The 13,568-nt window shown below is 38.0% G+C and overlaps 1 long non-coding RNA gene across 1 annotated transcript; it reads right to left on the bottom strand.

The window, feature by feature from the left end:
- Positions 1–1,405: 1,405 nt before the first annotated feature.
- LOC307190966 lies at positions 1,406–10,177 on the bottom strand. Its single transcript, XR_013829568.1, has 3 exons — positions 9,878–10,177; positions 8,322–8,451; positions 1,406–1,711 (listed from the first exon to the last, which is right to left on the bottom strand). It is a non-coding gene; the product is annotated as an uncharacterized lncRNA (long non-coding RNA).
- Between the last annotated feature and the right edge of the window lie 3,391 nt (positions 10,178–13,568).

Genomic DNA, 13,568 nt, shown 5'->3' with positions numbered 1-13,568 from the left:
TTATTGAGTTCCAGAATGTATCAATATATCTAGGGCATTCATTCTGTGGGTGGTCTTGAATAATAAAATAGACCAAGGAGACTTATTTTTATGTTTGATAACTTTTGCAGCATATAACCTCATGATGGCTTCTTGACATGCCAACTTGGCCGGGCTAGACCACAAAGGGGGAAGTGAGGGCAGCAGCATGTTTGAGCATGCACACACCTCTGATTATTCAATCAGGCACTAAACTAATCCAAGTGATACCATGAAGCAGTTTTGCAGACATAAGTCAAGTCTTTTATCGTGATTTTAAACTAGAGAGCTTACACTTATGTGTCTTCCTAGCTGCTGCTAGAGGGGCAGGCTCCTAATTAAACACACACTTACAGGCCCAATGTCATCCTCTCCAGGGAACTCTGGGCTAGTGCTGTCTTCAAACTCTTCCACTGAGGAGGTCCAGAGTGTCAGTGTCTCCTGAAGAGGAAACTGTACATTTGCATCTGGTGCTCTGATTTTAGTGACTGCTGCAATATGTAAAATATAGAAAAACAGAGAAATAAAATAAAATCACTTTCATGTCAGCATTCCCAAAACCACTTTATGACTAATTGGGAACACAAATTATTATTGTAGTAATTAACCTATATTGCCATACTTCACTTAGAAAAGAAGGGTGCTAGGGAAATTGGTTAAGAATTGAAAAATAATGACCTTGGGAATGCTTGTGACAATTGTGGTCCCCCATGAGAGAGAGGTTGTGCTTTTGCAGTTCAAGGTCATTTTAAAATAATGTTCATAAAGATTTAGGAGCATCAACCACGGGAAACATATATATATATATATATATATATATATATATATGGTACATGTATCTTGGAAGACTTCAAGACAGGGTCATGATTCTCCCTCCTTCCAAAAACTCTGCATTCTCAAGTTGATTATTCAGTGAGAAATATATCAGGAAAGGAAGGGAAGGGTATGTGTTATTTCTTCAAAATGTTTCTTTGTCCTAGTTTTCCCATTGTGGTTATTGTTGTTTCTGTTTTGTTCCAAAGCAAACTATAAATGACATTGTCCCAAAGGGGTCTCTGTGCTGGGGCCTTTCTCTACTCTCCCCCCTGAGCTGGGTTGCGGAGCACCAGGCAGAGAATCTCCTGTCCTGTTGTTGCTGGGAGACACTAGGGAGCTTGATCAGATCTCCAAGTTTTCCAAGACATTTGCTAAACTCTCTAAGTGATGAAATCATCTTTCCAACTTCTTTGGTAAGTTAAAAATAAAAATCCATGATATCTAGAAACACATATGAAGGCCCATTTGAGGGTGGCTTTGTGGTATAATCAGTGGTTCTTGGTGAGAAGATGTTTGCAGAGATGGGTTTATGAAGATTATCCAAGGTGTTAAAGCAGTCTTGTCCTAGGTTTCAGGAACTCTCATCATCCATATTAACCCTATTAGAAGACTGGTGAAATGCAATCACTTGGAAAAAGCGGGTGTGGTTCGGAGCTCAATGTAAGGACACTAAAGGAGCCAAACTCATTCTTCTCCAGAACTGAGAGCCAGTGTTTGGAGCTCACCTGGCTCTGGAGACTTCTGAGAGCTACCACCACCACCCTTGGAAGCCTTGATCCCCGAGCGAACATTGCCTTATTACTTCTCCAGCGAGGATTGTTTCTACAGCACTTTCAGTGAGTACACAATTCACCATAGAGCAGTTCATGGGACTCTCCTGAGGGGAAAAAAGCACAATTTCCTAATGTTAACAGAAAATTGAGGCTGCTTCATTGAAATAATCTTGTGTGCCAACTTAGTGAAATGACTGTATTTCTGTATTGCCATCTTGTCTTGGCACACATGTTGGAAATAATATGGTGATTAGTTTTAGTTATCTGATTTTGTTCATCTCTTAGTTATTCCTATGCATTACAAAGACTCAGAAAGTGGTTGTCTGATATCTTATCTGTTTGTGTTTGACGTAGAGCCTAAAAATAATGTTTAGGACTATTTGACTTCAGGTGCAGTACCTACTACAGTCTACTTTAAAAGTGGAGTGTACCTGTATACACAGGAGACATAATATTGTACACAAGAGAACTAGGTAATGCATGCAATAATCTGGGAGAAAATATTGTTTTAAAGTGAAGTAAACTTTGTCTCTTCAGAAATGTGGGTTATTCTGACTGAAATTTTAAAGAAACTAAGAAATGATTGGGCAAGAGAAAAGTGACACTTGCGTACATGCAGAAATATAAGAAAGTTGAGGAACCTCTTTACTTAACTAGTACAGACACTAGGACCCAATAATTTAGCAAAATCAGTTTTAAAAAGCATGATTTGTTTTTTGGCGCTGATTATTACCATTACATGCAAACTGCATCTTACCACAAAGTGAAAGGGGTGCTTGATAACAGTTTTAAAGACTGGGAAGATATATCCATTCTCTTTCATTTTTGGTTTGATTGATGAGTGTGCTACAGATAAGACAGGAAGGCAAACTCAACCGATTAGTATATCCATGTAAGTTGCTTCTGGTTAGAATAGGATCCAATCTGACAATGTTTAGGGTCCTCTTCATTATCTCTGAATTATTCAGAAAGTGTTTTGCAAAGAAAAACAATGTTTGTGGATCTAGATTCAGAATGAGATAAAAAAGGACATGCAAAGAAAAATGCCTGACAATTATACGAAATAATAAAAATACAAGCTTAGTCAAGTATGCGGCGCTAAATCAATGACTGGCATTGAGCATCATGATTGATTGTTTAGGGCAATCAGGACCCACCACACAGAGCTATAAATTAGGTCAAACTCCTGTGGCTCATGTTATCTAGAGGAAAATAAGATCTCAACAAACCTGAGGTTCTCCTTTAGGTAGGGAAAGGAAGGCAAGAAGTTGTGTTGGTTTGGCAGCTAGGAAAATTTTCTGTAGCTCTTGAGAGTTCTCTTTGTGTCTCAGTTTTCCATTTGTCAAATGAAAAATCCTTCCTAAAGCAGTGTATTATTCAGTGACAATCTGTGTCTGATATTCCTTGGGCCTTTTTTGTCTTTGGGATAGAGGAATAAACTCCTGATTTCCTTCCCTCAGAAAAATGGACTCAGACATCCCAGAAGCCTTCCAGAAAGAGCTCACCTGCCTCGTGTGCCTGAATTACCTTCTAGACCCAGTCACCATAGACTGTGGACACAGCTTCTATAGGTCCTGTCTCTGTCTTTTCTGGGAGCAAGCTGATGACCCTGCCAGTTGCCCAGTGTGCAGGCAACGATCACAGCAGACAAACCTCAAAACCAATTTTCTTCTGAAGAATCTGGTGTCCATTGCCAGAAAAGCAAATCTCGGGCAATTCCTGAACTCTGAGGGACATATGTGTGGGACCCATAAGTAGACAAAGAAGATCTTCTGTGAAGCCAACAAGAGCTTGCTCTGTTTGGTCTGCTCTCAAAGTCAGGAGCACAGGGCTCACAGGCACTGTTCCAGTGAAGAGGCTGCTGAGGAATACTGGGTGAGTGATGTCTGTGCGAGCACGTAGAGAGCTGGAGGATGGTACAGCCAAGAGATTAAAAGGATATTACAATCAGGACTTCCCTGGTGGCACAGTGGTTAAGACTCCATGCTCCCAATCAAGGGGGCCCAGCTTTGATCCCTGGTCAGGGAACTAGGCCCCACATGCATGCCCCAAATAAGAGTGCGCATGCCACAACTAAGGACCCAGTGAGCCACAATTAAGAACTGTCACAACGAAATAAGTAAATTAAATATTTTTTAAAAAAGGATATTATGATCATAATGATGATTAACCCTGTCTTTACTGAGTGTCAGGTACAGACCTAATTAGCAGTGACAGAGCTATGAAGAAAATCCTGCAACATACCTGCCTTTATGGAACTTGTATCCAATGGCTGGGTGATAAAGTTAATTAAAATTATTGGGGTGATACATTATTATGCTCAAGGCTCTATAAAGCCTTCATTTTGAGAAAGAGTCTTTGTTTCTAAAATCTACAAGTGCAAAAAGTCTTTTCCATTGGATACAGGTTTCCTGACTCTGGACAAAGAAGGAAGATGCAGTACATTGGAATCAGCAGGCAGCGAGCATCACTACATCCAAATTCTGATGCAAGATGCCAAGCTACCTGAAAATTAGCCATGCTCAAGAAAATCCTGTTCCTTTCCCGAGATCTAAGATTCCCTGATGGTGTGTGGTTCTGTAGTGTGGAATCTTCTAAAACTGATCCATAGTGAGGAAGAATAGGTGAATGTGGTGATCTGTTCCGGTCCTTCTAGTCTTCCTCTAGGTCCTGTACCTGACCTTGTTCCCACCTCAGGATCTCCACCTACCCCACCCTATTTACCTTTCAAGTCTGTCTTCAAATGCCACTCCTTTACACTAGCCTAAGTTTATACTTCATTTTATATTCCTTTAATATACTCCCTTTTTTCCCCTTTCATTCACTGACCCAAATTTTAACTACAATTCCTGGAGCATTTATTCAGTTCCTTGCTCCCTGACTATAGCCTTCATAAGAGTAGGCATGATGTCTGTCTTGTTCATGGCTACTCCTCAGTACCTAAAACAAGTATTAATAAATAAGCAACAAAATAATCAAGGAATGTATTCAGATGTATTATTCACAGTATTGAAAATATGTTTACAGATTGAAAGGCAGAAAGTCTCAAATCACAGTGACAAAATTCCAAGTAAAAATACTATTTGCTAGTAGATATGAATTTAATCATCTAGAGTGATTGCAGGGAATCCCATATAAATCTTAGACCGACAACATTTTATTTTCATTCTTAGCTTTCCATTTATTCCTGCCTGTTCTCTCCTGTTATTGGCTGATTAAAAGTCTTACTATTCATCTATATCAAGATTTTCTAGTTCAGGGCTTCTTCAACATCAGAACAATTGACAGTTGGGACTGGTTTTTTCTTTCTTGTAGGTCTGCCTTGTAGGATGTTTAGCAGAATCCTTGGTCTCTACCCATGAAATATCAATGGTAACTTCCAATTGTGACAACCAAAAATTTTTCCACATATCAACAATTGCCCTCGGAAAGAAAAAATCACCCCCATTTGAATCCACTGCACTAGTTGATGGAAAAAAGTAGATGAGACGTTGATAATGATGAAATAATATTTGTATTTTTAGGTATGACAAGAAAATTTAAACATAAAATTCTCTTCCTGTGTTTGTTTGGGCCTCCTCTCTCCCTCCCTCATGTGCAGTGTGCATCTGCATTCCACACTAACTAGACCTCCTCAAACATGGGGGTGCCCACTCGAGCATAAAGATCCTTTGCTTCCCTTTCTTCTAATGTTGGCAATGTAACTTCTTGAAGAAGAACATTCTTTCTCAACTCTGTAAGGGATCATAACGACTTGCTGCTAACTTTGTATGAGTTACCTGGACTGTGTATCTTTGGTGAACTTTATATAAAATATCAATATGTCATTTTGATGTATGATCCCTTTGTCCTGAAAAGTTATGTGACTGTTCCTTCCATTTCTAACAGGTGGAATAGTTCTCAGAGCCCCTGAGGGTCTGTCTCCTGGGTTATACTCCTCAGTTTGGCTTGAGTAAAATGCTCTTTTTTTCCCTTACCTTGATTGTTAATTGAATTTTCATTGACAATAAGATCCATAAAGTAGTTTATATAGATATGCTAACTGATTCCTAAAGTTGTGCCTAAAATCTAGAGCATGTAAGGCAGTAACACAGAGGATAGTGGAAAACTTGCTTATAAGAATATAAACATATAAACAAATAAATAATAATATGGAAGAGAAATACAAAAAAAAAAAAAATAGTTCTACAGTCCGGCCACACATTGCCTAAAAAAAGACACACTTTTTGATATATACAGAATTACAGATTTGCGCTCAAGGATAGGATGTTGAGGGGAATAATAGACTCTATGGTATGTTTTTACCTGGTTGATGAAGAACAATGTTACTACAGAATTGTTGAGAAATGATGTCAGATTAGTCTGAACATTTACTGAGGCAATGGTTCCTTCACTCCATATGAGAAGCTTCCCTGGACTCTAACTCTCTAGAAACTGTGCTGATCTTCCAAGTACAAGGCTCTACAAATCAGACAAATTTTTCTTCATCATTCTTTTTTGATTTTTACAGGCTGCTTCCTTTCAGTAAATGTGATCTTTCTACTTAAAAGGATTATGTTAATGCAGGTTAGTTGTGGATGTTTCCCAGGTATCTTGGAAATGAACCATCGGTGAGGGGAGAAACTCACATAGGAAGAATTCCTCGTGGCTGCAGATAAAGTAACACAGAGTGAATGATGCTTTTCCTCAAATGGGATTGAAGGAAACAATTGCTACTAATCTCCTTTCCACATAGCAACAAGTCTCTATTTCCTTATGATTTTCTCTAGTAAGAAAACAATAAACTTAAGCCCTTCCCTTTAAAACAGTGGCATGCTTGTACAATTCAGAGTCCCCCGAAGTTTGAAAGTTTTCATGCTCTAAAAGACAAATGTTTTAGGTGAACAGAAATTAAATCTTATAAAAAAGATAGAAAATTAAGAGATAAAATGTTTAAAAAATATAATAAAATATCAAAGAGATATGAAGAAATTTGACCAAAATCACACATCAGGAGTTGAGCTGGGGACGAAAATCATATTTTCTGCATTTTTCATTATCTAATAACAGGAACTATATTTAACATAATCTTGAATCCTTAGTCACTAGCAAGGAATCAAAGGAAAGCCAACAGGAGGAGAACCTGGGCAGTCATCTCCGCTAATTCTTAGTATCTTTAGCTGCAGTGATAAAGGTCAACTATATGGTGCTGGTAAAATCGAGGTCACATGGTAAGCACTCAGTTTATGCTTTCCAAGTAACATTTATTTCCTTTATTTTGCCATTATTCCTCTCATTTTCCTTAATGTTTCTTTAAAATTATAGCTTTCCCAGGAATTTATCATGGGCCATGTTCTCTTCTCACTTTATACATTCTCTGTTTTACATGTTTATCTACCTTTTTAAACTACACATATGCTGAATTTTCTGTATCAGTCTTTTTATTTCCATCGATAATCTTCTCTGAATAATTTTTTTTTTTTGAAGAATCCTCTTTTGAAAAATCTCTGACACAAAACAAGAAAACAAAAGTGACCAGCTAAATAAATAAATAACCTCTTCTGGGGATGAGAAGACTCACATGATGGGTTTAACTGGCAATGTTCCCAGTGGTCTCACCTTGATTTCATTATTCAATTGTAAATATGACCCAGATGACATTAATTCTAATAAAGGTCATCAAAACTGAAAGATGTAGAAATGTCTTTAGAATAAGTAATTCTTGATATTATAACTAAGAAAATGTATCCAGTACACATTTTCCTCACCTTCCAATCAAAGACAAGTCCAAAGGCCCATAGTAGCTAATTCTGCCAGTATGTACAACTAAATGCAAACTAAATAAGAAGAATATTAGCTAGAAAACTTTCTTTGAAAAGGGGCAAAATTAAGCTTATGAAATTCAAGGTGTAATGACTGTTGCTCACTGAAATTTGAGTGTCAACAGAAAGCACTCAGGAATTTTAGGTGGAAATGGAACGAAGTGATGAGTTGAAAGCAAATAAAGTAAAATTATACAATCTGAGATCACCTGGAGAGATGCAGTTTGTCAAAAGAAGCTGATAAAGAAATTTGTTAGTTAATGAAGGGCTACATGAAACAGGGGAGAAGAGTAGAGAGAACGTGTTCTATGAAAGCTAGGTAATATAGATGGACAGAATAAGGGCACATTTCTGATAAGTATTTCCAAATTTGGAGAATCAATTCTGACTCAGTCTTCTATTTCAGAGATTCAAAGATAAGTAGATATTCCTTGTCCATGACCCTTAGGAGCCAGATGCTGAACAGGTAAACACTCGACATCTTGACGATGGTGAAAAGCACAGTTTACTCTTCTGGAGAACTCATTCCTGGTTCTAACCCAGAACACTATGACATCGTTCTTGTTGAAGATCAGTTTATTTTCATGGAACATAACCTCATGTATATTTCTTCTGCTGTTCCTGTCGTTGAATTTTTGTCTTCTAAACCAAACCAAACCAAACAAACAAGAGCTTTTAATGTACATCCAGCACTTCCAGATAAGTTTTGAAGCTTGGTGTGTCATGTGCCTAATCTTGACCCAATAGGGTGGAAACACAACTGCTTTGGAACACAGTACATTATTTTCTTACACTTAGATCCCCTTGCTCAGGATATTTTCTCAGGATGGCTAAGAGATGGCATCAATAAGCTCTTTTTTGTGCACTTAGAAAAAAGCCAGTTATTGAAGATATCAATCTTCCTCTTGATTACCTGTTATATATGAACGGACACGTGAAAGAAAAACAGCCTCTGGGGACTTCCCTGGCGGTCCTCTTCCACTTCAGTGTTCCATCCTTGGTCAGGGTACTAAGATCCCGCATGCCACTCAGGGCAGCCCCCGCTAAAAAAAAGAAAGAAAAAAGAAAAACAGCCTCTGAGTCACAGTCTTTGTTAGAGCAAATCAGCCTCCCCCCTAACTCATTTGAGAGATTTTCACTTGCCCTGAGTATCTGAAAGAAGTGAACTCCCAGTTTCATGGAATTTAGCACATTACAGTTTATGCAATTTTTTCACATTTCAATCATCATTTATCCCATGACCATACACCAAGGTATTTTCTTTGTTTTTCTTTCTTGGTTTCTTCTTTTCTTTGTTTCCTTCTTTATTCAGTTTCTTTTTCTTCTTTCTTACAGAGTATATGTATCATTCTATTTCTAGAAATGTGAATTCTCAATCATGTGTGTTACTCTTTCAAATGCAAATCGGTTTTGCTTTTGTCAGTGCATGATGTTTATATCACCTAATGCTAAGTGATTTTATATATATGCCTATTTAAATCCTGTCTCATGAAAGACAAATATCATATGATACCGCATATATGTGGAATCTAAAAAAAGGGAACAAATGAACTTATCTACAAAACAGAAATAGAGTTACAGATGTAGAAAACAAACTTATGGTTACCAGGGGGTAAGTGTGTGGGAGGGATAAATTGGGAGATTGGGATTGACATATACACACTACTATATATAACATAGATAACTAATAAGGGCCTACTGTGCAGCACGGGGAGCTCTACTCAATACTCTGTAATGGCCTATATGGGAAAAGAATCTAAAAAAGAGTGGATATATGTATATGCATAACTGATTCACTTTGCTGTACACCTGAAACTAACACAACATTGTAAATCAACTATACTCCTATAAAAATTTTAAAAATAAAAATAAATCAATACAAATAAATCCTGACTGTCTCATTCTAAGTCTTGTTTTCTGTTTCCCATCACTAGGAATATTTATCTTCCACTAATATATATTTGCCATCCTGAGGAAATCTCAAAATCCAACGTATAGAATAACATTACAGTATAGTCATTTCAAATCTCAAAATAAATAGAATTTCCTCGGCCTATGAATCTGGAAATCAGTTTATTTCTTACATTTTGTTGACATTATGATTTATTATTTTCATAATATTATGAAAATATAAATTTTCATAATATTATGAATAAAATTATAAATTTCATTTTATAATTTTATGATTTTATAAATTTATTAAATTTCATAAAATTATGAAAATTTATTATTTTCCTAAATAAATCATATTTATTTATGATTTATTATTTACATATAATATGTAATAAATAACATATTATTTATTATGTTACCTGTATTTTGGAAAACTTTGTTAATGCCAGAAAAATACTGTTTATATTCGCTCTTTCATTTATTTATCCATTCATTCACCACATTTTTATAGTATTCTACATTTTAAGCATGTGTAAGATAGTGGGAATATAGTAATTAAAAAAATACTGTCCTTACCTTCTTAGTATTTTCAGTCTAGTAGTATCCAAGCATCTAAGCATCCACCAATTTGATGAGAGAAATGGAGAGAAACATATGGTATCCTGGGCACATACTTGGCCTTCAATAGACAAAGGAGGTCAACTAAATTACTTAATTCAGTAAGGGGACATAGCAGGAATGGGATGAAACCTAGAAGCAGTGGCCTTATATTCTGATAGAATTCTCATTCTTATTCAGCACATTTCAACATAAGTACACTTTAAAAATTAAGGTTAAATTGGATATTTAGCAAAGTTTACAGTGACCAGTATCCTACTCTCAGACAGCAAAATCTGCTTCTCAGGTGGTAGGACAAAGATTTAAGCACCAATGCTACCTAGCCCTCTCTCTGAGAGTCATGAAAATTATTGATTTTAATGAGTCAGGGTCCCAGTACATGAAAGTTAGACAGCTTTAATAGACACACTACTGTCAATGCCAATCTGGCAACACAGGCAGGACGGGGCCACATTTTCAACTCAAAAAGAATAATGCATATGTGTGCCAGGGGAAATTAGATGTATAATCAAAGAAATATTGTGCCAGACCATGCCATATATAGGTATATATGGAACTCTGTTTAATCAATAACATATTATCTATCAATATATCAAGTTCTGAGTAATCTAATTTCAAAAACTGTGGAATGGTGAATGTACATATAGAAACGGAGGAACATTTTAGGTTTAAATCTGGACAATGGTTCTCAAACTTGACTGCACGTTAGAATCACCTGGGGAGTTTCTAAAACTCCCCAGTTTTAGGCTATGCCCCGGAACATTACATCAGAACTTCTCTGATGGGACACAGGCATCGCCGTTTTCCAAAAATCCTCACGTGGTTCCAACGCTCCGGCAAGTTTGAGAATCAGTGGTTTAAAATTCTTCACACATCCCCTACTCACCTCAAGGTGGAAGATTTGAATGATCAGGCATCAGCACTTACCATTTGTTTTTTTCTTCCCTTTGCTCTACCTCAGTGATGATCAGGCTTTATGTGCCCCGGGAATTACTTCATAGCATAGCAGACTCAAGTCATAGTTAATTCATCACGTATCTTGTTAATGGGTGTGTGGGGAGGAAAAATTTTTCTTTCTTCTCTTCTAGATTCTTTGGCTGCTCTAATAATTAAATGGACATATGGCAGATCAACTGGAGAAAAACAAATTTAATTCGTATGTATGGGAGCTCATAGAAAAATGAGACTCAGAGAAGTGACCCAAGTAGGCAGCTTTTATACCTTTTAGACAAAGAAACAATACATTTGTGAAAAATTGACAAAACAAAGAAGTTTTCTCTTAGGGTATTAAATTAGTAAAATAACACAGTTTGTTTATGCAGCCTTCTTAGCTTTCAGTTTCCTATCTTTGGTGATTAGAATATCTTTTTACATTCTGTTAACAGGAGGATACCTTTTGTATGGGAGATTTATTTCCTGCTTTCAGGGGGACAACGAAGGTTCAGAGTGTCCTTCTTGGTTGTCTCTTAAGTATAACCAATATGTCAAAGTGGCACATTTTGGGGTGGCCTGCACTGAACCACATCAAGTGATAAGTTCAGATGTACTAGGAACACATCCTATTACCACCATATGCAAAATTTTAGATCTTCACTTCTTGACAATTATGAATTCACTACACTCTAATCTTAAATGATCACACTTAAAATTATGAAGAGGTGAGTAAGAAGCATCAGAAGCTCTGGTTAATGTGTAATCCAGATGCACACCGTGGAGAGAGGAGGCCTAAACAGACACTGAAAGGGAAATTTATGTTTAATTTCTCTTGTCCTGCCTTAAAATATAAATTTTATTTCATCAGAAGTTACAGAGGACAAAAGCAATTTTCAAAGAAGCTGAACGGGAAGCAGGCACTAGAATGGGAAGAGGTGGGTGTCAAAGGAAAGCTTCACTTGATGACTGGTACAGGGCGCCCCCAGCTGGTTACTCTGACTGTCATACTTTACCAAGATTTTTTAAAATGCAAAATACTTTTAAAAAAATAAAAATATTTATGGGGTCAGAGCAAGAGTACAAATAGAGGTCCACATACCACATGTCAAATATTTAAAATGTCTAACTACGGCTAGCAAACTGCTAATAAATATTCTTATCCTCACACTCTGGCAAATATTTAACTTCATAGAGACATGGAAGCCTGGTTGATATTTATAGTTGTTGGGCCTTGTCATGGTGCTGACATGGTTCACCTGGGGAAAAGCAATCCAGGGAGGAAAAGCTCAGCAGCCCCCGGTTCAGGTGGGAATTTGGGAGTTCCTGATAGGAAAAATTCTAGGAGGTAAAAAAATGTGCAGACTCCTCTACCTGTAGGATTGGATTGGGTGTATCTGGAGAAGACCAGAGAAATGCTCCACTGCCCAGACACAGGCAACTCTTCCACCCATCACTGCTTTTTTTCTCTGAATTTAAGAAGGGAGGACTTCCTTGGTGGTCCAGTGGCCGAGACTCTACGCTCCCAAGGCTGGGGCCCCAGGTTCGATCCCTGGTCAGGGAACTAGATCTCACATGCTGCAACTAAGACCCGGCATAGCCAAATAAATAAATAAACATATTAAAAAAAAAAAAAGAGGGAAGAATGTTCTGTTCAGCGACCTTGACAGAAAAAGTGCTCTGCCCCCATCCCCACAACTACTAGGCTCTCACTTCCCTTCCTTCCGAATTCCCATAGTCCACACCTTGCCCATTTTACTGACTCCATGCAGTGATGTTGGAGGGTCAGGAGAACTGGGGGACTTGCTGCTTCCAAAAGGTAACAATCCATTTTGCCCACACTCCGCCCCATGACCCTGCTCAGCTGGGTCTCCTCCTGCTGAGGCCCTGTCCTATGGCCCCAGAACCAAAAGGCACCTCCTGCCCTATCCCTTAATAGCTAAACCCAGGGAAACTCCCAGACCTCAAAGGAAGCAGAGGAATGGTGACCTCTTAGGGGAATCATGCATATGCACAAAGTGGGACATCCTGGAAAATGGGGCTCCCTCCCTCCATCTCTCATCCAGCTCAGACTGTTGCTGGACCCAAGGGTTTCTGCATAGCCAAGGCAGTGCTCTAAGAACGCTGTGCCAAGCTCTGAGCTGATTCTTCAGAATCCACAGTTTGGTTTTCCGTGACTGCACGAAGAATATTTGGAACCAGTGGTAAATAGGATGGAGGTTTGCTCAAGGTGGCAAATAACTCCCCGCATAAACAGAGAACTAAATGGACTGAGACATAAGTCGATATAAACTCCATACATGAGTACAACGCCTCTTCCCTTCCCTTGGCCCAGAGGGTCGCTGAACTGGCCATCTCATCCTTTCTCTACTGTTCCCCCTTAGCTGGCATAAGGAGCGCCAGGCAGAGAATCTCCGGTTCTGCTCTCGCTGGGAAGCCTCGGGGGGCTTGAAATGGAGTGTGAGGGACAGGAGAAATCTCCATTCTGGTGGCCAAAAATGCTGTTACGTTAAAGTCTTACACTGAAATACAAAGATAAATCAATCAATAAAGCGCATCCTCCAATACAGAATATAAATAAACCTCAGGTAAAACATTTCCGACTTTTCCAACAGGTTTTCTAAAGTCACTAACTGATGAAATAATGTGTTCTAGCTTTTTTGTAAGTTGTAAAAGTCCTTGATGTCCAGAAATTTAGATATACAGGTGGCATTCATGG

This window comes from Stenella coeruleoalba (genome assembly GCF_951394435.1).
Source record: "Stenella coeruleoalba genome assembly, chromosome: 8".
Lineage (NCBI taxonomy): Eukaryota > Metazoa > Chordata > Mammalia > Artiodactyla > Delphinidae > Stenella > Stenella coeruleoalba.
The sequence above is the reverse complement of the archived record's forward strand: the minus strand, read 5'-3'. Positions and strand labels throughout refer to the sequence as shown.